Source organism: Sciurus vulgaris (assembly GCF_902686455.1).
Source record: "Sciurus vulgaris genome assembly, chromosome: 2".
Lineage (NCBI taxonomy): Eukaryota > Metazoa > Chordata > Mammalia > Rodentia > Sciuridae > Sciurus > Sciurus vulgaris.
Genome location: NC_136462.1, coordinates 144,017,178 through 144,041,284, shown reverse-complemented (window position 1 = coordinate 144,041,284; position 24,107 = coordinate 144,017,178). Strand labels below are relative to the sequence as shown.

Here is a 24,107-nt window from a genome sequence, read left to right as displayed (position 1 = left end):
TGCTTATTTATGGTACTGGAAATTGAACCCAGGGATGTCTTACCACTGAGCTACATCCCAAGCCCTTTTTATATTTTTTAATTTTGAGACAGGGTTTCACTAAGTTGCTGAGGCTGAAGGCTGGAGGAGCTTGTGATCCTCCTGCCTCAGGCTTCCCAAGTGACTGGGATTATAGGTGTGTAACATGGTGTCTGGCTAAACTTACCTTTTAAAGAGAATATCTGGTACATTAATTTCTCAGCTACATCTTGCAGATCAACCAATATCCAGAGATACAATGGTGGTTATTATTCAGATGGCAACTGGCATGTTGCTGAATTTATAAGTGATCTGGGCTTTGCAGCCCTTCCATTGTGTCCTTTCCAGTGAGTCTCCATTCATAGGGGATAGGAGCTGTCATAGGGTTTTCCAGAAGGCTACTGACTTGTCCTTTCACAGTCAACAGCTGGAAGGAAAGATAGAGGAATTGTGCAAGTGCAGAGTGCTGTGATGGTTTTAAAAAGGCAAGCTCAGGCCTTTATTCTGATTAGCAGAATATGGTCATGGGTCAGAGATAAGAGACAGGCGGAGGCAGTTGAGGAAGGCTGGCCTGGAACTCTGCCTGCTGAAATGTTTCTGAAGCTGAAGATGAGGATCTTGGTGAGTGTTTTACCCAAGGCTAGTCTAATTAAGGTCAGATCAGAAGAATGGCTAATAGGTAAGGACTGTGGGATTTAATTCAAATCTATCTAAAATTTCTCCTTAGGAGTTGCTCCATATGGTCTATTAGCTTGTGATCCATTTTTTCAGGTATCTAATTAGAGTTACATTTGGTCATAGTGCCCCACACCATTTCCCCCATCTGGGCCTTTGTTCATGCTGTTGGCCTTCTCTGCCTGCTTCTCAGGGCTCATAACCCTTTTTTGTTCCCAAAGAAGCCATCAAGAATTGCCTGGCTCTCTTCCTCTCTGCCCACTCCAGGCTAAGTGCCCCTTGTCTGAGCTCAAGGAGACCTTTGGACATACTTGTTCACCCATATTATTCTCCTGTTCCTTTGAATGTTTCTCTTTTGCTGCACCAAAAATATTTGTTGTGTACCTGAATCTCCTTTTTGACAGGAGTTCCTGGGCCTTATGTTATTCATCAACATAGTGACTGGCATGTAGAAAGCATTCTAGGAAGGATTAAACGGAAATGCCTCTAAAACAGAATGAACCAATATCTCAGTTAACCATGTAGATTGTAGTCAAAGTTGCATGGTTAAAAACAATCTGCCTTCATTTGTTTTTTGTGACTTTTTTTTTTGTGACTTTTAAATACTCTTTAATTGATGACTCCTGTTATGAGGAACGAAAAGGAAGATATTTTTGAGAGGTGAACCGGAGAATTCAAGTATTGAAATAGACAACACGCTGGCTACAGATGACAAGGATGAAAGCTTTAAGTGACAGTTTTATCTTTGCCAGAAGGAAGACTTCCTTCTAACTTGGCCTAACCTTGCCTCTATTTGTTTCATGTCCCTTAAGGTCAACAGCCAGAAATGGAGGTAGATGCTGGCTTCTGCGGCAGCGGGCTGCCTCTTGCTAGTTAGTCTTCCTTCTAGTTCTAAACTGCGACCTGAGCCTGTTATAGGATCTGAGCTTCCCTGGCACATGGATGAAGCGGTGTGACCCAAATGGTAGCATAAATTCCATATTTATGCAGAACAACATCTGTAGATTTTGTCTCCAGTACAGCCCAGTTACAGTCACCCTTGGTATTTAAAGAATGAAGTGAAGCAACCACAGAAAGAGATAAAATGGCAAGAACTCTCTGTTCAGAGAATCTGTAGCTGTTTCAGATATGAATAGGCTTCATAACTAGAGAAGGACAGTAGGGAGATAGGAGGTGGGGATGGGGACAGAGATATGAGCATTTATCTACCAGAGCTGGCATCTAATCAGTCCTATGTCAACTTTGGAAGAGAGGGAACATAAACTATTTAGAGTTAGTTAGATGTGGGCTTCTGGCTCTGGCTTGTACAAAAATGATGTAGGTACAAAGTTATTCATTGCACCATTGTTTATAGTAGCAAAAGATGGGAAAGGACTCAATGTCCAGCAATAGAAGACTATTTAATGAAATTATGGTATACTTTCAGAGGAACACTGTAATGGAACGCTGTAAAAGGGAAAGAATGAGGAAGCACTTTGTGGGCTGGTGTGGAAAACTCTTGAGATATTTTGTTAAGTGTAAAAAGCAAGGCATGGAACAGTATATCCAGGAAGAAGGAAAAATTAGAATATGCTCTCTACTAACTGGTATACAAATAAAGAAACAAAAGAAGGAATGCTGGTGGTTACCTGTGTATGTGGGAAGATGGGGGGAAATATGATGTGTGTGTGTGTATGCCCCGTGCTATCTGGCATCGAGTCGTTTCTCTTCTCCATGATAGTGCCAGGGTCTCCCTCTTTCAACAGAATTGGCTCAAATCTCTCAAGACAAGTTCCAGGAGCAACTGTCTTCTTTGTTTGCTTTGTCATGATTCTGTCTGAGTCCTCCACCCTACAGCTGAAAATGTCCAGTGACCTTAACAATTCAATGGCCACTTGTAGGCGGGGCAGCCTCTGGAAACGTCTGCTTCTTCTTCCCCCTGGCTGTTTTCTCTCAACTTGGTTCTAGCAGTGTCTACCCCCCGCCCAGCCTCCTGGGTACAGCCCTGGCCGCAGGGGCCTCTCTGCGAAGGAAGCAGCGTGACTGAACACTGAAGGCTTGGGAGGTATTTAGGTCCATTCTCTCTCTCTCTGCAAATGAGCGTTCAGGGTTTCTGAAATCTAGTGAAGTGAAGGGACAGAGAGTCTATTACCAGGGAACCAAAACCTTCTGCCTGGTGGGAGGCTTGGGAGAAGATCCAAAGGAGGAACTGGAGGGGCCAGCCAGGACACCCACCCCTCCCTTGGTTATTTAGGGACCGTGGGGAGCTCTAACTTCCAGGCTGGTGTTTGATCTCCCGCGGGCCTGTGCAGAGCCCGGGGCAGTGTGTGGATGTTAGGAGAGAACGGAGTGTCCCGGGCTGAACAAAGCCAGCTGCAGACTTGCTCCGGCTCTTCCGTTTCCTCGGTGAAGGGATCGAGGGCGGCCCCTAGCGGCCGTTCCTAGAGTGCTCTCCGCAGTCTGCAGACCTCCGGAACTCGTTCAACTAGGCCCCAGCGCTGGAGCCATGAGCAGAAGTTGACAAGACTGAGTGAGTGACATTGTTCCCTGAAAGTCTTCACCGGATAGAATCGTGACCGTCCTTCAGACAAGTGCGGGCATCAGGCTGGACCTGTATCCTGTGCAACTTCGGGGCAAAATTCAGGACCGGTTCAGATTTCCCAGTGAGCCCAGCTTCTTAACCTACAAGTACTTCCAGGACTTCTTCCTCTCCTGCTCTGTTTATCTTCCCACCTCAGTTTTCAGGGGCCCGGAGGCACTTAACTAATGCAGCAGTTTGCATGGTCAGTTGCTGCATACCTTGAACCTTCTTTTTGCACAACCCTGATACCTCTTATTTGTTAAATAAATGAAACCAAGTCAATTTGTGCAAGTTGAGAGCAGACTTGAAGTCCTACTGACCCATTCACCTTAATGTACTTTCTAGGTTATTTAAAATCATATCATATTGACTTCCCCCCATTATAAAATTTTGGTATTGTAAAAAGCTGTGTTGGAAATACCAATCAAATCAATCTCTGATTTCATGGAAGATCAGAATGAATTCTTTGTTCCCTATTGGAAAAAAAGCAAACTAGAGCTGTAGTTGGATAGTGTTTCAGGTGCCAAGCTCTACATTTTTTCTATCCCAAGGTGGATCCCTTTAGGGCAATTAAAAGGCCATAACATGGCATTTTTTTTTCATATATTCCTTCAAATTTCTGTTTTCTATATTACAAGCTACCGTCCACAGAGGGTCATAAATCCCCTGGAGAAGTCATATGTTATGCCACGTGATTAGCTTTGCATCTGTTTTGCAGCTGTTCACTTTGCAGTTTTATTTTGCTTTTTGGAAACCTTAGAGCAGTGCTTCTCAAACCTTAATGTGCATACAAATCACTTGGGGGTCTTGTTAAAATGCAGATTTTTGAGTCAGAAGGTCTGGGGAGGGCTGAGGTTCTACAGTTCTAAGGAGATGCCAGGTGGTGCCAATTCTACTGCTCTGGACATCACATTTAGAGTAGTGAGGTCATTTAATATAGGAACAAAAGGACTGTGAGAACACTTGCCAGCTTTAGTGAGAACCAGTCTGGCTGCCACGGGTGTGTGGGGAGGAGTTTTCCTTGCAGATTCTGGTCTGCTCTTGTGGAACCTCACCCTTCACTTTCCCTTTTCTTGAAAATATCCTTTACCCTTGTCTTTCTGACCTGGAGAGCAGTGATGAGAACAAAGCTAAAAGCCATGTTGGTACAGGATCTGTGGGTAGCATCTTATGCTTCTTTTGGTCTTCTGGGCTGGAAGAAACAAAAGGCTACTGCAGCCAGCTGTGGCTGAAACTAGTCTGTGTGTGGGCAGCCAGAAGCAGACCCTCAGCCAATGATGGCTGTTCCTGAAATTTTATTTTACCAGTGTGATGGAGAGGCAGCACACACATCTGCAAGAGCTATCATCTGCTCCCTGTGCCTGTGAAGTAGGACAGGGTCTTTTCAACGGTGGCATTGTTGACATTAGGGGCTGCATATTGTTTGCTGTGAGAAAGACTGAGTGTCCTGTGCATGGTAGGATGTTTAGCAGTATCCCTGGACTCTGTTTCTAGATGCTGATAGCACCCCTGAATTGTGACAACCAAAAATATCTCCAGATATTACCAAATGTCAATGTGAACGGTTCAGTTGCCCCTGGGTGAGAATCAGTGATCAAGGATAGGATAAAATTTGTCAGTTCTATTGAATGTCTACCTTCCCCAACCTTACCTATCAATGCCTTTTCAAATGACATCTTCTACTTTCTTAGTGGAATCTTTCTAAGTGGAATACCACCAAATGAAATTTCCAGATAAGCAAAGTTAAGACATATGGTTTTGTACTCTGTGCCTATTCTAACTAATTAGTGATGACTACTAAAGTCATTGGGTGAAAATGATTCTGAGGATGTCCATTATTGTGGCAGCAAAGAACACAGTTTACCATGGAATTGTGTGTGTGTGTGTGTGTGTGTGTGTGGTGGTGGGGGTGTGGTGAGGTGCCGTTTTGTTTGCTAGGAGTTTGTCTTTTTTAAATTGCAAATTGCCATCTCTCTTTTCACCCCAATATTCACTTTGCTCTCACTGGGGGCAGTAGCCAAGGTCTCATGGAAAGCACGTTGGCCTTACTTGAATCCTAGCTATGCTACTTACCAAATATGACCACGAAGGAGTGGATTTCTTTACTCTCCTCTCTTCCTCTTATAATGTGGATTCTTCATTCCTAGCTCAAAATGCTGGTGTGAAATGTGAAGGAGATAAACAAATGAAAGCATCTGAACAGTACCTGGTTTATAGGGGATACTCAATCTCTTCTGTGTGTTTACATAATCTTTATTTATTCATCCAGTAAAAAAGTGACCCAAATGTTGGGGTAGGGAATAAAATCCTATATTGATTAGTTGGATAGTTTCAGAAGATGAGAATAGATTTAGAAGGAGCAAGGAAAGGGATGGGAAGCCTGAACAAAACATCCTCTCAAAGCATAGGTATACTTGGAAGTCTTGGTTAGAGAAATCCTACGAGTTCTCAAAGTGTGGTCCTGGACCAGTGGCGTCAGCATCACTTGGGAACTAGTCAGAAAAGAAATCACAAAGACCAGACCTTAAACCCCACTTGAGCTCTAGACAAGTTACAAGATACTCACTCAGAGTTATTTTCTGTTAAGCTTGTTTCTGCCAACCTATGGGTTTCCTAATTTATAGCAAAGAAGAGGTAGCAAATAGGTGAAATGAACTATTTGAAGTGGAACCATTGAAGGCAGGAATAGGTGGCAATTGAGACAGGATAGAAAGAACCTAAATGTGTGCTTGTGTGTGTGTGTGTGTGTATGTACATATATGTGTGTATATACACACATACACATATATATGTATATATATATATTTTTGTTGTTGTTGTTGTTTGTTTGTTTTTGGTATTGAGGATTGACCCCAGGGATACTTTACCACTGAGTTACATCCCCAGCTCTTTTTAATTTTTATTTTGAGACAGAGTTGTCCAGGCTGGCCTTGAACTTGCAATCTTCTTGCCTCCTCCTCCTAGTAGCTGGGACTATAGGCATGTTCCACCACCCCACCCCAACCCAAATATCAAGTCTGCATTTGCACCCCCCCTCACCTGCCCCTGCTTTTATCATACCGGGGATTTAACCCAGGGATACTTAACTGCTAAGTTACAACCCAAGCCCTTTTAATTTTTTTTAAATTTTAGTTTGAACAGGGCCTCCCTAAGTTGCTGAGACTGACCTTGCATTTGTGATCTTCCTGATTGAGTTACTGGTATTACAGACTAGGTCCTTCTAATGTAAGAAGAAACAACAACATACCCCTTCAATGTCCTGTGGTCATTACTTAAAATTAAAAGCAGATACCTGTAGTGTTTGCTTAGAATCATCAAGACAGATGTGTGTAGATTTCAAAAGGATTTTTTAGAATAAAAAATGAACTTTAGACAAATAAAATTCATGTACTTTAGGCAATTAGTTTTACTTATTTGGGAATTTTGCTTTGTGGCTTGCTTGGTTCCTCAAGAAACTGATAAATGAGGCATCACTGTGACTTGTAGGAGGTCAGGAAACACACCCTAATCTGTTCTCCACTCTTATTTGAGCACACATTAAGAATTTAGTGAATATGTGCAGGCTGATTGAGCTTCTCTGAGAGCATTGGGGGAAAATGGGGGAAACTCAATTGTTTTGTGGTCATCATGCTGTTCCTACCCTGTCCAATTATTGCTTCTATCTTCAAAACCAAACATTCCCTGCTGGTTTTCTGTATTGTTTATTCTTTTTTCCCCCTTTGGAGAAAATGAAATCTATGCATGGAGGGCAACCTTGCTGAGAACATTTGTTTCTTTTCTGTATTTTCTCTCCATGGCGCTGAAGGCACCTGCTAGCTCCCTCCAGGAACTAATCCTAATTACAGATCTTCAAGAGTTAAGTGAATTTCATCCCTTGTTATCTGCTATGAAAGTCATAGCTTTAAGGATTGGCTTTTTGTGGGCACTCATTAGGAAAGCCCTATTGAATTCCCAAAGCAACATCTGTATCACCTGGGAGTTTGTCAGAGATGCAATTTCTCAGGTACTACTGAGACTTACAGAATGAAAAGTACAAGGGATAAGGCCCAGGCATCTTGATTGACAACACTCCAGGTAATTCGGATGCCTGGTCATGTTTGAAATCATCTGCTCTAGAGTGCCAATCTTCAACCATTTCACCTCTTACTGCACCCTGTGGGGAGGACAAGTTGTTCTCAGTCGAGAATGTTTAGAATATAAATTGAGGAAGGTAAGGTGAGAAAAGTATTTCTCACTAGATATAGCACAGTTTCGGATAAACCTGGGTTAAATTCTGGTTCTGCTACTTATTACCTTCCTGCCTTTGAACACAATATTAATATGCACTAAATATTGTGAATCATTTTGTGATTCATTGTCCTTAATGCTTTTCTGGAAGCGCTCTCCTGAAAATAGAACAAGCTAATGTGCAAAAAAGCACCTTGAATAATGCTTCATGCATGGAAGGATACATGTTAGGTCTCTTGCTCTTCTTACAATGTTAAGGCACCAGTGGTGTTTCCATTTGGAAAAATGTCTTCCTATAAAAACAAAAACAAAAACAAAAACAAAACATTTAGTGCTTATAACCAAATGTATCTAAAATAGTAACATTAGGATTACACTTAGGCATACTGTGGGTTAAAAACGAGCTGAACAGGCTTTTGTGTGCTGGTCTGGGAACTTCATTATCCATTTAGTTCTTCACTTAGTCATGCCTTTAAAAAGTACAATACAATTTTCCTATGGGGAACTATATTCCAAGTTCCCCAAATGTAATATACACATGACTTTTGTGACATGCTCTGTTCATAGATATTTCTAGGCATATATTGTATTGTTAATGTAATCCAGATAGCCAAGCTTGAGGAGCCAGGGATTTGGAAACTCCACAAACTGAGCCTCTTGCCTCACGACCAATAATATTCTTTGAAACTAAGCAAAACTGAGAGGAAAGTGCAATTGTTTTTTGTTCTAAATTGAAAATGAAGAAGTCAGACATTAAAGAAACATTGGGCTGACTGGGGCATGGAGGGAAGTGGAAATCACAGTTGGGGCACCTGTTTGGGAAGCCACACTCATTGTTGGCAGGATAAATCCCCACCGAGCATCCTGATACCTCAGTCACCACATCATATGGTAGCATCAGTGGTATAGTTCAAATACAAGACCCCCAGGTCCTGCCCAAGAAATGCACAAGTTGTGAGAAGAGACCTCACCTCTTGTTCAAGGTCCATGATTTCTCCTCCTTAAAAATCCAGTCTGTGAACATATAAGTGGACGTTTTCCAAGGAAACTGCTAATCAACTTGAGGCAGAGTGGTATAGTGGGTGGGTGGGGGTGTGCTTGTGGAGCAGAATAACTAAATAATCCTGGCCTTTCTTGTCACGTGTAATTTGAACACGGACCAGTCATGCAAGTTTTTTCAACCTGTATTTGGGCATGGAATACATAGACATAAAATAAAACAAAACCCTAGACAGACATCAAGTGGACCTTTTAAAAAAAAATTATAAGGGACTCGTTTGAATGAATGAGTAGGAAGCACTTACAGATGGGATGGGTGGTAGAGACCTTTTCAGTCAACATTTAACCCAGGAGTCCTCCATTTCCTACCTATAGCTACAGGTTCTTTGCGCGGGAGAAAGTGTTCACCTATGCTGTTCACAGGTGGTTCTGTGGAGGGTATTGTAAAACTTTTCAGTGGTTAGTGTGAAAAAATTAGCTAAAGCAATTGAAATGCTGTTGAGAAGAATCTGAACTTGAAAAACTGTAACCACAAAGTCATACTGAAGTGAGCTAGTAAAACAGTAAAGTGATAGTAGTCCTGTCACTCATGACTGCCTTTTGCCCATTCTAGCAGGTTTGGTACCTAGGGATAAAACGAGGCAGTGTGGGGCAGGTCCCCCTCAGGTGTGTGAGTGTGAGCACCACACTAGTGCACCTTGTCCCCAAGTGGGGGTGGAGTGACCTTTTGCACACTGAATTCAAAGTGAAGGGACCCATTGCCTTCTTCTTTCAGCTGGATACCAGAACATGGCTACCAGGGTTCTCACTTATAGGCAGGAGGTAGGCGGGCTCTTCTTTGAGAAATTGATTAGCCCCAGAGAAAAGACCTAAATATACTGAGTTCAGGGTTTTACTCCAGCAGGCCAACTGTACATGCCTACAGTGAAGTTCAAAGTCAATAAGGCTTATCATATTTTGAGAGCTTCCAGTCAGCATTTCTTTTCTACTGGTTATCATGATAAATGGCTAAGAACTACTAGGTATCTGAGAAAAGTCTCTAACATTATAGGTTGAGATAAAAACAAATAAACAACAACTTAGATAGCATAGAGACAAAACAGGGAGGAAAAAGTAATAAAAAGGAACTCAGATGGAAATGAGAGGACAATGCATCTATGCAAAATTAATAAGATGCTATAAAAAGTATTCAGAAGACAAAAATGTGCTTCTGGAAATTAAAAACATGATACTGTTTTTATATTAACAAATGGTATTAAAAACTCAGTAAAAGAAAAGAAAGTTTTAGAATAAAATGTAGAAAAGGAAACTAGGATAAAAATATAAGAAAGTTAAAGGATAAGTTACTGGAGATTCAATATCTGAATAATGTAAATTTCCAGAATGAGAGGACAGGCAAAACAAAGAAGAGGAAATCATTAAAGAAATAATTTAAGAAAATTTCTCTGAATTGAAGGACTCGAGTTGCCAGATTAGAAGAGTCTGTTTAACAAATAGTAAAATGGGAACTGGGCCGGGCATGGTGGCGCATGCCTGTAATCCCAGTGACTCAGGAGGCTGAGACAGGAGGAGCATGAGTTCAAAGCCAGCCTCAGCAATTCGTCAAGGGCCTGAGTGACTCAGCGAGACCCTGCCTCTAAATAAAATACAAAAAAGGGTGGAAGATGTGGCTCAGTGGTTAAGCACCCTTGGGTTCAATCCCTGGTACCAAAAAAAAAAAAAAAAAAAAAAAAAAAAAAAGGAAATGGGTAAAGACGACCTTATAACAAAGTGCATATTGTGAAATTTCAGAAAACTGGGAAGAAATGAATGTTACTACAAACTTCCAAAGGGGAGGGGAGAAAAACGCCAAGACTTGAGGGAAAAAAATGTCTTTGGATTTTAAAAAAGCAACATGAAAGGAAAGAAGATAATAGAAGAGAGATTTTTTTAAAATTCTGGAAGAAAGTTATTCTCGTCCTAGAGTTCTACACCCAAACTATCCCTTTGGGTTGAGAGTTGACAAACTACTTTCAGGTATGCAAAATCTTCAAAAACCAATGTCTCATGCAACCTTCCTCAAGAAGCTCATAAATTAGGATGTACCCCACCAAAAACGAGAGAATTAACCAAGAAAGAAGACTATAGGGGACACAGGAATCAGGAAATCCAGCTAGGGAAGATGAGAGAGGGTCCCCTGGAGGATGAGAAGGTCCCAGAGTGGGAGTGGTGCTTGCACAGTAGCCAACCTGGAGAGGGGCCTCCAGAGACAGTTAAGTGCTGTCATTCACCTCTTCCCCGGGGACTGTTACTTTGGTTTTAACTTGAACACAGTGTGTCTGTGTTTCATATTATTTTCTTCATTTGGCTGGAACTGACCACATATTGGTGAGATTTCTTCCTTCTTCTCTACTTAGATCTGGTGAGGACCTTCATGTCAACCCCATGGCATTTTTGTATTTTTGTTTACTCCGGAGGGCTAGCGGGTGAGGGCGAAGGCCAATGTGGGATTAGAAATAGAAAGGACTCAGTCCATTGAGAATGTTAGGTGTTGCTTGCTGACCAACCCTGGTGCCTTGCCTGATGCCCCAGCTAAAGCAAGCTCTCTGTATTGGGGACTCACTGACTTGTCTTGGCCCTACTACTCCCCTACTGGGGGAAGCTGCAACGAGACTGTGATCCAGCAATGAACTCCTGTTCAGCTTTATCTAAAGTTGGTGATATTGGGCTGGGTTATAGTTCAGTGACAGAGTGCCAGGCTAGCATGCAGAAGGCCCCGGGTTTAATCCCCAGCACCACCATACGCGCGCGCGCACACACACACACACACACACACACACACACACACCTTAAAAAAAAAAAAAAAGCGAGTGCTGGTTTTGCCTGTTTCACACATTAGGGTTGTGCTGGTTACTGAGGCTTTTTGGTGTATGTGTCATTGGGGATTGAACCTAGGGCCTCATGCATGCTAGGCAAATGCTCTACCACCGAGCTACACTCCCAACCCTTTTAGTTTTATTTTGAGATAGGGTCTCATTAAGTTGCCCCAGCTAGCCTTGAACTTAAGATCCTCCTGTCTCAGCCTCTAGAGTAGCTGGGATTACAGGTGTGCACCAACATGCCGGCTACTGAGTTCTTCAAAAGGAAATAACATATTGTTTAGGGTTATGTGCATTTGTGCTACAGTTATTTTTTTAGTGCAAGGGAGTGTTCGATGTTAAATTCAAGATAATGGGTCCTTCTGGGGAGTAAGGGAGAGCTGGATGTAATTATAGAGGGGCACATAGTGCATTTTAAAGTGACTTGTGATGTATTTCTTAACTTAGCTGGTGGGTACATTATTATTTATTATTTTAAAGTATATGTATATGTTTTATATACTCTCTTCTATGTATCATTTATATTATAATAAAATGTTTGAGGTAGAAATGGACCTAAAATTGCCCAGTAGATAGGGATTTCTGGGACAGATGCTTGAGTTATGTCAAGCCCCAGGCGGAAGACCTAAGGTAGAATTATTTTGATTCTGATAGAGGAACCTCCTAATTACTTAGGCATTAAATTCTCCTAGGAAGGTTTTTTCTGGCTTGCAGGGGCCTGTTCTTCAGTGTTGAGTCATGGGAAACATCAAGAAAGCCATGGTTAGTTCTTTACCAACTGCCGGGCTGCTCTAATGTTCTCTGCCTTAATTCAGATATTACTGGGGAGAAAGCCCCTAATTATAGTCAGTTATTGACTCATAACCATACTTTGCTCATGGTTATTTCCTCTAAGAAAAAATATGTGGTATCTTTGCCTAATGGGTGTGTGTGTGTGTGTGTGTGTGTGTTGTTTGTTATCTCACCAAAATGTCTCTATATGACCTCTAGCTGTAGGTTTGAGGCTTCCTAAGAGCTCTTGAAGTTAGCTCCAGCTGTGTACATGGCTGTTAGATTGCTTTAGCAGACACACCCAGCATATGGGTGTGGCCTTGAAATACCCAGCTCTTTGGAATATTATTTCACACTACGTTCGGTCTGCGGGTAGTATCTGAGCAGTCTGAAAGTTGACCTCCTCCTTTGAACTAGTCAGGACTCCTTAGGTTACAAGTAGCAGAAACCTAAATTGCGGATTTAAACACAAAGATTTATAAGCACACTTAGCTGCATAGCGCTGAAGGAGATTCAGGTATAGCTGGATCCAGATGCCCTAATGAAATCATGGGAAGCTGTTCTATCTGCTTTTCTTCTTTATTTGCTTCTTTTTCAGGTGGGGTTTCCCCAGTAGGGTGGCCTGGAGCAGCTACAGGCTTGAATTTTCCATGCTTAATAAATCCAGTCTTAAAAGAACTCTTTCTCAATAATTCCAGCAGAAATCTGAGGGCTTTTATTGGTCCAGTTAGGGTTGGTGAACATCCCTAAAGCAATCACATTAGCTTGGTTGACAGAGTGGTCTCAACAGCAGAACATACATGCCCACCCTGTTCCTGGGGAGGAAGCTTAGATCTATCACATGACATGGACTGAGAAAAGAAAGTAGCTTTCACTATTATAGCTGTTTGTTCATAAAAATAATTCTGGGGTTAATTCTGAATAACTAATTTTTGAATACAGGCATGTTTGAACTGATAGATTTTAGGTCTATTTTATGAACCATCATTATCTTCTGACCTAGCCATTTTTTGTGACTATCCACACTTAATGAAAACATGTTTTAAAAAGTACAGGTTTCCAACTCAGACAAATAGAGAATCTTTTTATTTTTATTTTTGGTACTAGGGATTGAACCCAGGGGCACTTAACCACTTGGCCACATCCACAGCCCTTTTTTATTTTGAAACAGGGTTTTGCTAAATTGCTTAGGGCATTGCTAAGCTGCTGAGGTGGGCTTTGAACTTGTGATCCTCCTGCCTCAGCCTCCCTAGTTTCTGGGATTACAGGTGTGCATCACCATGCCTGGCATATTTTAATACAGCAATTGGGCAGCAATAGAACTTTCGTATTTCTGCTGCCATTTTTTTTTTGTTGTTGTTGTTTATTTGTTTTTGTTTTTGCGATACTGTGGATTGAACCTAGGGCCTCTACATGCTCAGCAAGTGCTCTATTCCTGAGCCACATCCTTCCCTCATGGCTTTATATTCCACAGAAGAAAAACTCAACCCAAGAGGGCTGCTGCTTCTGATAGAGTCTAGTCTGAGTTGGGGCCCACAGTTCAGTTGCATTCATTGAAAACTCACGGAAAGTTTTGTCTTAGTATAAGAATTTGCACTTTCAATCTTCTTCCTGAAGGGACTTCTAAGCAGTACCTGGAAAAAGAACATGTTTTTAGGTCTAAGGAGTATGTTCCAAAGTGTCTCCCTTATTAGGTAGGGACTACCATTTCTGACTTCATATTTCCCTGATTCTGTGGCAGATATTATTCACTTTCATTGCATAGGGTTCAGGGTGTATTTAGGAGATGTACTGCTTGGTTTTAAATCCTGGCCCTGCCCTTTGTTGACTCTGTGACTTTGTCAGAGAGTTAGTCACTCTGAAGCCCTCTGTGCTTGCATTTCCTCATCTGTGCAAACCTCCTTTATCACATAGCCTACATAAACTGCTGAGGACAGTGCCTGGCACACAGTAAGCCCTTTATAAAGTATTTACTACCATTATTGTTAGTTTAAAAGCTCTCAAAGCACATAACCACTGGCCTGTTTTACTTCTGGTTCAGATGGGAGCTTGGAGGGCAGAGGGCAGATGCCTGAAGCTAAGCAGCTTATTAAAAGTAGAATAGAAATAGATGAGAGGAAACCAAAGCACTTTTCTCTTTAGATAGTTATCAAACCACGCTTCGCTGCAGACTATGGGCTTGGGTATGGCCAGAGATCAAAGGCCCTCTTATGTGCTGTGACATTTCTGAGCACAGGGCTGAGTTATAAACCTCTTGAATGGAAGGTTTTGGCACTTGGAATACAGCTTGGGATGGAAGGGCAGGGTTTTTATAGAGACGATTCACGGAACTGCTTATGCTGGGGGAGAATCTAGACTGTTATGACTCATTCGTCTCTTTATTGCTCTGGACCAAGAACTGTTGTTTCCTTTTAAGTCCCTCTGTAGGAGCTGAGCTTCAGCCTAGGGCCAAGAAAGCTCTTTCAGGAAGACAGTGTGGCTTCAGTGAGTGTGAACGGGAATACCCTTTGTTGGGCTCTGGGTCAAGTGTACTGGACAAGCAGAATAAGGATTTTATTTTACCAGGGAGTAGAATTTCTGTTGGAAACCAGAAGCATCCTTAAAGCCTTTGACTTCAGATAAGCTTTCCTTTTGTCTGTCTGCCATTTTTGTTCTCTGAAAGCCCAAACTAAATTGGATTGTGTGTCAAGTAGAGGACAGACCAACTTTGGAAAGTAGCAACGAGTGTGTCTGGGTGGCCGCATATGAACCCAGGGATGGCAGAAGAGGTCATTTGGAGTCCAAGTGCCCTGAAACCTTCTGGGCCTCCTGGAAAAATTGTGGTGAGGACTTTGGGACTAGAGGTGAGACCTAGTGTGGTTGGCAGACTTCCAGTGCTCCCTAATTCCTGGTACTTACTCCTCTGTGTATTCTCTTCCCATGTGTCTTACCAGCTTCTCAGGTGTAGAATAGGACAAAAAAAAAAAAAAAAAAAAAAAAAAAAAATGGTATGTAACTTCCCTGATTCAGTCACAAAATACTGTGATTTCTACCTCTCTAGGAACCCCTCTCTCTTCTTTTTAATTGTTGCATTATAATTGTATTTAATAGTGGAATTCTTTGTTGTGTATTTGTACATGTACATAGCATGATTTGGTTAATTTCTTTCCCCAGTATTTCCCTGGCCCTCTCCCTGATCCCCTTCCTCTACTCTACTGGTCTTCCTTCTGTTTTCATGTGATTCCCGGCCCGCACACTTTTTTTTTTTCCTCTCTAGCTTCCACATATAAGAGAAAAATGTGACCCTTGATTTTCTGAATCTGTCTTATTTTGCTTAACTTAACGCTCTTGAGTTCCATCCATTTTCTAGCATATGACACAATTTTGTTCTTTATAGATTATACAATTCCATTGTCAGAATCCCTCTCTTGCTACCACTGTCTCATCCTCTTTCCTGCCTTCTTGACTTGTGAGTTTGGATGAAGTCAGCTGCCATGTTGGAGAAACCTGTGTGGCACAGAACCAAGGGTGACTTCCATTCACCATCCAGTAAAGACCTGTGACTCTTAGCCCACCAGCAGGTGAGGAACTGAGTCTTGTTAACCACAGGGCGAGTCTGGACCTGCAGCCATCCTGCCCCTCTTGGACCTTGAGTTGACTGTAGCCCTGCTTTGTCACCTTGTTTTCTGTCCTGGGAGAAGCTCTGAAGCAGAGGACCAAGTTAAGCAGTGCCTAGATGTCTAATCCCTCAAAAACACAAGACAACAAATGTGTGTTGTTTTTATCTGCTAAGTTTTGGGGTGATTTTTCACTGTTGCACTAGACAACTAAATGTTAGGTCTAGACAATTTATAAAGACTGCACAAAACCTCCAGGGTTTTGGATACTCCTAATGACTGTACTCTGCAGTATCAGATCATTCAGAATCTAAGGGGGTGGTGGTGATTGGTCTCTGAGGGACACAAGGCTATGTTGATTAAGGTCTCTAATTCAGTGCCTAATGGTTATCACAAGAGCTTTGGAAAAGAATGCTACAGCTAAAAGATCCAGGATTTCTTTGGGAATCCTAATGGGAGTGGAGATCATTGGCTGGGAGAAAAATCTCCCCCTTGGTGAACAGGAGCAGAAAGTATTAAGTGTGGGGAGAGAGGGAAAGAAAAGGAAGTTCACATCTTTATTTATTGGCAATTCTGGTTTCAGACTGGAGCTACCATGTGATCAGGAGATGAACCACAAAGACAGATGAAAACTGCAGAGAGAGGTACTATGAAAGCATTGAATGATAAAGGATTCCTCCAAGCACCCCAGAAGAAATGATATACCGGTGCCAACAAAGCAGGAAAATCACACTTCAGTAGAACCAACAGAAATTTAAATGAATAATGCTCAAATGAAAAATTTGAACAGACATGGACAAAGACAAAAGAAACACACACACATAATCCCATTATCAAGAGAGAACCAGGTTAACATTTTAAAATATTTCTCTTCTTCAATGCGTAATTTTATATTGTTGATATTTTTATAGCACATGCAATTTTGCTTTAATTAAAATTTAAATCATGAAATAATTCAAACACACAGAAAATAAGTTTTCACCAAGTGTAGCAGTGTAGATTAAGTTTGGTGCAGATTCCCTTTCATCCCATGCAATAACATCAACTTAGACAACAAAGACATTTGTTTTTCTCTCACATAAAATCCATTTGTAAGCTGGGTACAGTGGTACACGCCTGTAATCCCAGTGACTCGAGAGGCTGAGACAGGAGGATTCTGAGTTCAAAGCTAGCCTCAGCAATGGTGAGATGCTAAGCAACTCAGTGAGATCCTGTCTCTAAATAAAATGCAAAGTAGGGCTGGGGATGTGGCTCAGTGGTAAAGTGCCCCCGATTTCAATCCCCAGCACCCCCCCAAAAAAAATCCATCTGTAGGTTGTCCATCCAAAGCTGGTTTGGCATTTCTATAGTATTATCATTATGAACACAACTTTCAGTTCTTTGTTCTGCCATCTTGGATTGTCTTTATGTTTCTAAGGTGGTCGTTGGAGCTCCAGAAATCAGATCCACATTGTACACCACAGGAATGACTCTCTCTCTCTCTCTCTTTTTTTTTTTTTTTTTTTTTTTTTTTGGTGCTGGGGATTAAACCCAGGGCCTTGTGCTTGCCAGGCAAGCACTCTACCAACTGAGCTATATCCCCAGTCCTGACTCTCTCTTTAAAAAGACTAAGAAGCTTGTAATCCAAGGAAAGATAGGCCCCTCCCAGGAGAGAAAGGACACAGGCATGGCTCCCCTTATGCCAGTCACAGGAGGGAGAAACACTGGGTACCATATTAGTAGGTAAAAGAAGTCAACTAAAAAAAAAAAAAAAAAAAAAAAAAAATATATATATATATATATATATATATATATATATATACATATTTGTAGAGGGACACAACACCTTTATTTCATTTATTTATTTATTTTTATATGGTGCTGAACTACAACCCCAGCCCTCAACTAAATTTTTAATAAATTGGTAAAGACTGAATAAAGGCTACTGTTGACTTTATAGAAAACTGAGCTCTCCAGACACAAGGGGAGTTAACATTCATTAGAAGTTTATTCTGCATGGCCTTCTATTGGGTGCTCATAAGAAAGACTGAGGCAAGGAGGGACCCTGAAGGAGTTTCTCTTGGTGGCCAAGATTTGCAGGAGGGAGGAGACTGTCACCACTCTGGGACCTTTTCCTTATGGAACAAAAGCAACTAGCGATGGAAGGAAAGCAATAAACTGAGAGGAAGCACCAAAAAGAAGACCCATTGTTTGGATGGGTCAGAGAAGACCCACTGATGGAAGGGGGAGAAAGCATCCTCTTTGCTGCAGGGAAACATTTATAAGCACAAATTCTATACCTGTGTAATTAGTGACCTTTTACTGGGAGGGAAAGGTCAGGAAACTAACTTCTGAGTAAGGCCGTCTACAGAGAATAGCAGAGTCTGACTGCCAAGAGGAACAGGGGCAGGATCACAAAAAAAGTCACACCTCTAAGGCCCTGGCTATAGAAGTTGCCCTGTCAACAAAGTCCCTCTCCCCACAACAGAGAATGCCCTCTTCCGTCCCCACCCATGACAGTAGCTTACCACTGTGGAAGAGACAGGGTGTGGAAGGAAATCCCGTGTGACACAGAAAGCTAAGTGCAGTACAGAAACATTGATAAAAACCCTCCAGCATCCTCCCCGCCCAAGCACAAGGTTACAGTAGAGGAATTTGAATCCACTGGTAACTATGGCAACAACAAAACTCAAACCCTCATTTCCTGACTAGACTCATTCAACCTCATAAACCGATGATCTAATAAGAAAAGACCTGTGCCCATTTCTGGCATAAATACTATTTACATCAGCTTACTATTCTCTGCACACTGTCCATCATCCAATAAAAAATTATAGTATATGCACATAAGAAAAAAATTGTTAAAAAATGAACAAAATCAAACTGAGAGACTGCCTGGATGTTGAGACTATCAGGGAATTTAAAATGACTGTATTGATAAGTTGAAGATTCTAGTGGAAAATGTTAGATAAGAAGCATGAACTGATAGGGAATTTCAGTAGAGGGGTGGAAGATATCGGAGTCAAATGGAATTGCTAGAAATAAAAAATGAGGTAAAAGAGATGAAGAAATAACAGTCCTGGAAACCTTATATTATCGAGGAAAGAATAAGTGAACTTGAGAAAGATCATTAGAAATTACCCAACCTAAAACTCAAAGAATTAAAAGAAAAGACCTGAGAGCACCTAAAAACTAGGGGACAATATCAAATGGTCTGACACACTTGTAACTGGAATTGCAGAAGGAAAATAGAAAAACTCAGGTCAAAGATACATACAATCACTCCTCACTCCATTTTTCTTTCTTTTTTATTGCACAAGTAAGCATTTATCCTGAAGTATAATTTCCATTCTACTTTAATACTTTTTAGAATACCTAAATTCACAGATATTCTAAATAAGTGTTTAGAATATCTGAAATTATGTATTGGTATTGTTTTTGTCTTTAAATGTATATACATGGCAGCCTATTATCTTTTTCTGCAATTTACTTTTATAAATTAAGTTACAATCCACTGATGTTTAACTAGTGTACTGTATCCCATTACACAGTTTAATTATTTCCCAAATGATGGAAAAATTGGTTTATTTTTATTATTAGAAACAGTGCTGCAATAAACATTTGTAGGTGGTATCTTGTGAATATGTGAATTTCACACTCTGTTCCTCAGTGCATAATTCTGAGTTGAGGAAAAGCAGTTTTAAACATTACTAAGTATTGCCAAGTCGTTCATTAAAGTGGTTGAACCAATTTACACCTCAACAAGCAGTTAATAATAATTTCTTATTCTTGACATTTTCACAAACACTTAGTATTATCAGATTCTTGCCAAATATGGGTATAAAATTAAAATTTGTCATTGTCTTAGTTTGCATTTCCCCTAAACATCTTTTGATATGTTTATTAGTTGCTTTCATTTCTGTTTATATAAATTCCTGAATCATAGTCTCTGTCCAAGTTTAGCAGGGTTTTTTAGTCATTTTATTATTCTGCGAGATTTCTTTTCTTAGTTGATTCATCTTTGTGGGTTATGTGCCTATCAGTAGCTGGTTATTTTTTGTTATGGACTCTTTTTTAAGGCAGAGATTATAATTTTAATTTATAAAAACTTAATAATTGTTCCCTTTATGGTTTGTATTTTTTTGTGCCTTATGCAGTACTTTCCTACTATACCATCATACAATTACATTCCCTTGCATTTCCTTTCTTTTTTTCTCCAGTAAGGGGGACTGAGCAAAGGAGTACTTTATCACTGAGCTTTACTACATTCCTGGTCCTCTTTATTTTTTATTCTGAGACAGGGTCTTGCTAAGTTGCTGAGGCTGTCCTCAAACTCGCCATCCTCCTGCCTCAGCCTCCAGAGTTACTGGGATTACAGGGGTGCACCACCACGCCTGGCCATTGTCTTATATTTTCTTCCAAAAGTGCTAGAAATATTGATTTTACATTTGCAATTTGGGTTATGTGTAGTAGGGCCTAATTTGCCATTTTCTTCATGAAGTCAGTTGTCCCAGTACCATTAAGATTGTGTTTCTTTCCCCAGTCATCTCACTAGAGATCTAAGCTGCCATTTATATGAGGGTGGGTCTGCTTCCAGGATTCTTCTGTTCTGGCCTGTTTTGGTACCTCTTTAATTTTTTTTTTCAATTAATATTATTTCATAGGAATATGTGAGGAAATTTAATGGCTGCTGACAGGCTGGGCTAGTGAGAGTGCAGCAGAAAGATCTAGGAGCTGGGGGAGTGTGGATTCCCAAGGAGCATCCTGGGCCTAGACTCCAGGGTCAGGGGCTACTCCCAAAGACCCAGAGTCATCCCTCTCACTGGTATAATGGTCGAGCTATGTGGCTAGAGATGTGTGATTATATGAATTTGGGGAAAAAGAAAAAGAAACATGAGCCTGTCCAGACCCATATTATTCTTCCTGAAATTTATCTGAATTACTGAAGTTTTCACTAGAGAATAGACTATTAAAAAATGAAATCATATGATAGAAGAAACAACGTTCTCATACACTAGTGTATGGGAGTACTGTCTTTCCATATCAAATTGGCTCAGTGTGGATAATAAGCTTGATGATCATCATTTTGATAAACAAATGAGGTTCCCAGAAGTGAAGTGACTTTTGTTTTCAGATAATGGCAACCCATTTCCCTATCCCTTCTAGGAAATACATCTGAATATAAAAATATCAAAAATGTATTTCTATGCAAATCAAATCTACACTGAGATTCCATCTCACTCCAGTCAGAATGGCAATCATCAAGAATACAAGCAACAATAAATGTTGGTGAGGATGTGGGGAAAAGGTACACTCATACATTGCTGGTAGGGCTGCAAATTGATGCAACCACTCTGGAAAGCAGTATGGAGAATTCTAAGAAGATTTGGAATGGAACCACCATTTGACCCAGCTATCCCATTCCTAGGTTTATACCCAAAGGACTTAAAATCTGCATACTCCAGTGACACAGCTACATCAGTGTTTACAGCAGCTCAATTCACAATAGCTAAACTATGAAACCAACTTAGGTGCCCTTCAACAGATGAATGGATAAAGAAACTGTGGTATATATACATAATGGAATGTTACTCAGCCTTAAAGAAGAATGAAATGATGGCATTTTCTGGTAAATGGATGGAACTGAGACTATCATGCTAAGCGAAATAAGTCAATCCCAAAGAACCAAGTTTGAATGTTTACTGTGATATGCAGATGCTAATTTACAATAAGTCAGGGGGAAGAATAGAGATATTTTGGACTAGATAGAGGGGAGTGAAAGGAGGGGAGGGGGTAGGAATGTTAATTGAATGAATCAGACATTATTACCCTATGTGCATATATGATTATATGACCTGTGTAACTCTACATCATGTACAACCAGATGAATGAAAAGTTATACTCCATTTATGTATGATGTGTCAAAATGCATTCTACTGTCATGTATAACTAATTAGAACAAATAAAAATATATAAAAATGTTTTTCTCATTAACTGATGTGAATTTGAAGTCTCATAAAACATCTGGGAAACTGTAATTAATAATTAATTGACTTTAAGATGCACATTGGGGTAAACAAATACTTGAAGACAAAGTTAAACTAAACAGTAGGGATGAAGAAATTTTAAAAAATATAAAATACTGTAGATGGTGCCATGGGGGTCAGAGTTCAATCCTGTTTTAGTCAGCTATTTCACTGTTGCAACTAAAAGACCCAACAGAACAATTTTAGAGGAGGAAAAGTTTATTTAGGGGCTCAAGGTTTCAAAGGTCTTAGTCCACAGATGGCTGACTCCATTCTTCAGAGCTCTAGGTGAGGCTGGAATGACATGCGGGAAGAGTGTGGCAGAGGCAAGCAGCTCACATGGTGATCAGAAAGCAGAGAGAAAAACTCCGCCAGCCAGATACAAATATATACCCACAAGCCTCGCTGCAGTTCCCACCTCCTCCAGCCACACCCTACCACTTTAGTTACCACTCAGTTAATCCCTGTCAGGGGATTAATTCGCTGATTGGGTTAAGACTCTTAAAACCCAATCATTTCTCCTCTGAACCTTCTTGTGTTGTTTCTCACGTGAGCTTTTGAGGGACACTCCATCTAAACCATAACAAATCCTGTGACTGGATTTTTCTTTTTATGCTGCTTCCTTTTACAATCTATATTATAGGGCTCTGGCATAATGCTGGAATGAGGTGATGTTTACCTCCTCCCTACTAAAATGTATCAAATGCTGGATAAACATATAAATGTACCAAATTATTTCTTGTGAAGAACAAAAATATTAATCAGTCATGAAGGAATAAGATAATGAAACTAACTGCATTAATTAAGATCTTCTATCAAAAGACACCATTTAGGGAGTGAAAATAGGCAAGAGTTGCCTACATCTAATTGACTAATGAGTTGCATCTCCAACCACTATAAATCAATAAAGAAAATCCAATAGAAAAAAAATTGACAAAAGACTTGAACAGGCAATAAAGAAGAATCCAGATATTTTGGTTTTTTTTTCAATTAATATTAGGTGAATCTAGAATGGTGTACAGATGTTGAGCATAATATTTGTTTTTGTTCTGTTGCAGTAACAAAATACCCGAGACTGGATAATTTATAAAGAAAATAGGTTTATGATTTCTTAGAAAGTCACTAATGCCATCATGGGGGCTCCACCATCATGATCTCATCTACTCCTAATTACCCCCCAAAAGTCATACTTACAAATACCATCATCATACAAATTTGGGGTTTAAATTTTCAACACATGAAGTTTTAGGGGACACATTCTCAATACAATTCCTATAGCATGATTCTTTCCACTTATTGAAAAAATTCAAAACAAATCATTGAGAAAAAAAATGTAGTCAAATTTGAAGAAAAAAATGAAAATCACCAGATGGGACAAATGGAGCAAGTGCTCCCAGGGAGAACAGTAGGTGTGTCAGCCAATGCTCCGGTGACTCAGGTATACATTGACTCTGATATGGGTCCTAGGAACTTTGGCATTGGGGGTGGGTTGTTGAATTCCCTTCCAGGAACAGGAGACAAATGACACAAAGCAACAGAATTGAATCTCTTGCATTTAACCCGATTTCAGGGGAAGACTGCCTTCTCCACAAGAAGAGATTAGAAAAACTTCCTATTTCCCCCAGGGGGAGCAAGGGCACTTGTTTCTGTCTAATGTTCTTGATAGAGAAAAGTCTTTGAAAAATTGAAAGCTCATTCCTGTGCCACATGTGAGTGTTGAGTCCAAATGTTCTATAACTGCACCATCAATAGAAATGGTCTCAGACCAATGAACTCTCCAGAGTATTTATCAGAAACAAATTCAAAACCACTCTGCAGGGATATTTTAATAACCCAGGTGCATGGGATCTTCACTATAACAACTCTCATAAGGAAATCACTATAAGGGTCAATCAATAAGCACAATATAAGGAAGGATTAGCATTTTAATGACTTGAAATTGTATGATAATCTGAAAGAGATGATAACACCATAATATTTAAAACAACTCAATAGGTTTTAGCAAAAACAAAACAAACAAACAAAAACCACAGACTATAATGAAAAAAGAGAACACTAGGAAAAAAGTAGTGGCATATTTGGAAAATAATAAAGTTAAACTGAATAATTACTAATAGTCATTGAAAAATCTAAAAAACATCTGTAGATGGCTTAAACAGCATATTAAACAGGACTGAAGAAATGGTGGACTGGAAAATTGTTCTGAGGAAATTATCCAGAATGTCACATTGAAAAATTATGTGATAGGAAAAAAGGGAGAGAGTGAGACATTGGAGAAGAATGATCATAGAAGGAGATGGACCAAGGCATGTGCAGTGGAAGTTCCAGAGGAAAGGAGGGAAAGAAATTGGGAAAAGCGATATTCAAAAAGATAATGGCTAGGAATTTCCCCCAAAGA

General features: G+C 40.3%; 1 long non-coding RNA gene across 1 annotated transcript; it reads left to right on the top strand.

Moving 5' to 3' along the window:
- The first annotated feature begins 323 nt into the window (after positions 1-323).
- On the top strand, positions 324-23,739 carry LOC306654729. The gene is made up of 3 exons (XR_013762041.1): positions 324-672; positions 16,288-16,348; positions 20,850-23,739. It is a non-coding gene; the product is annotated as an uncharacterized lncRNA (long non-coding RNA).
- Positions 23,740-24,107: the final 368 nt, after the last annotated feature.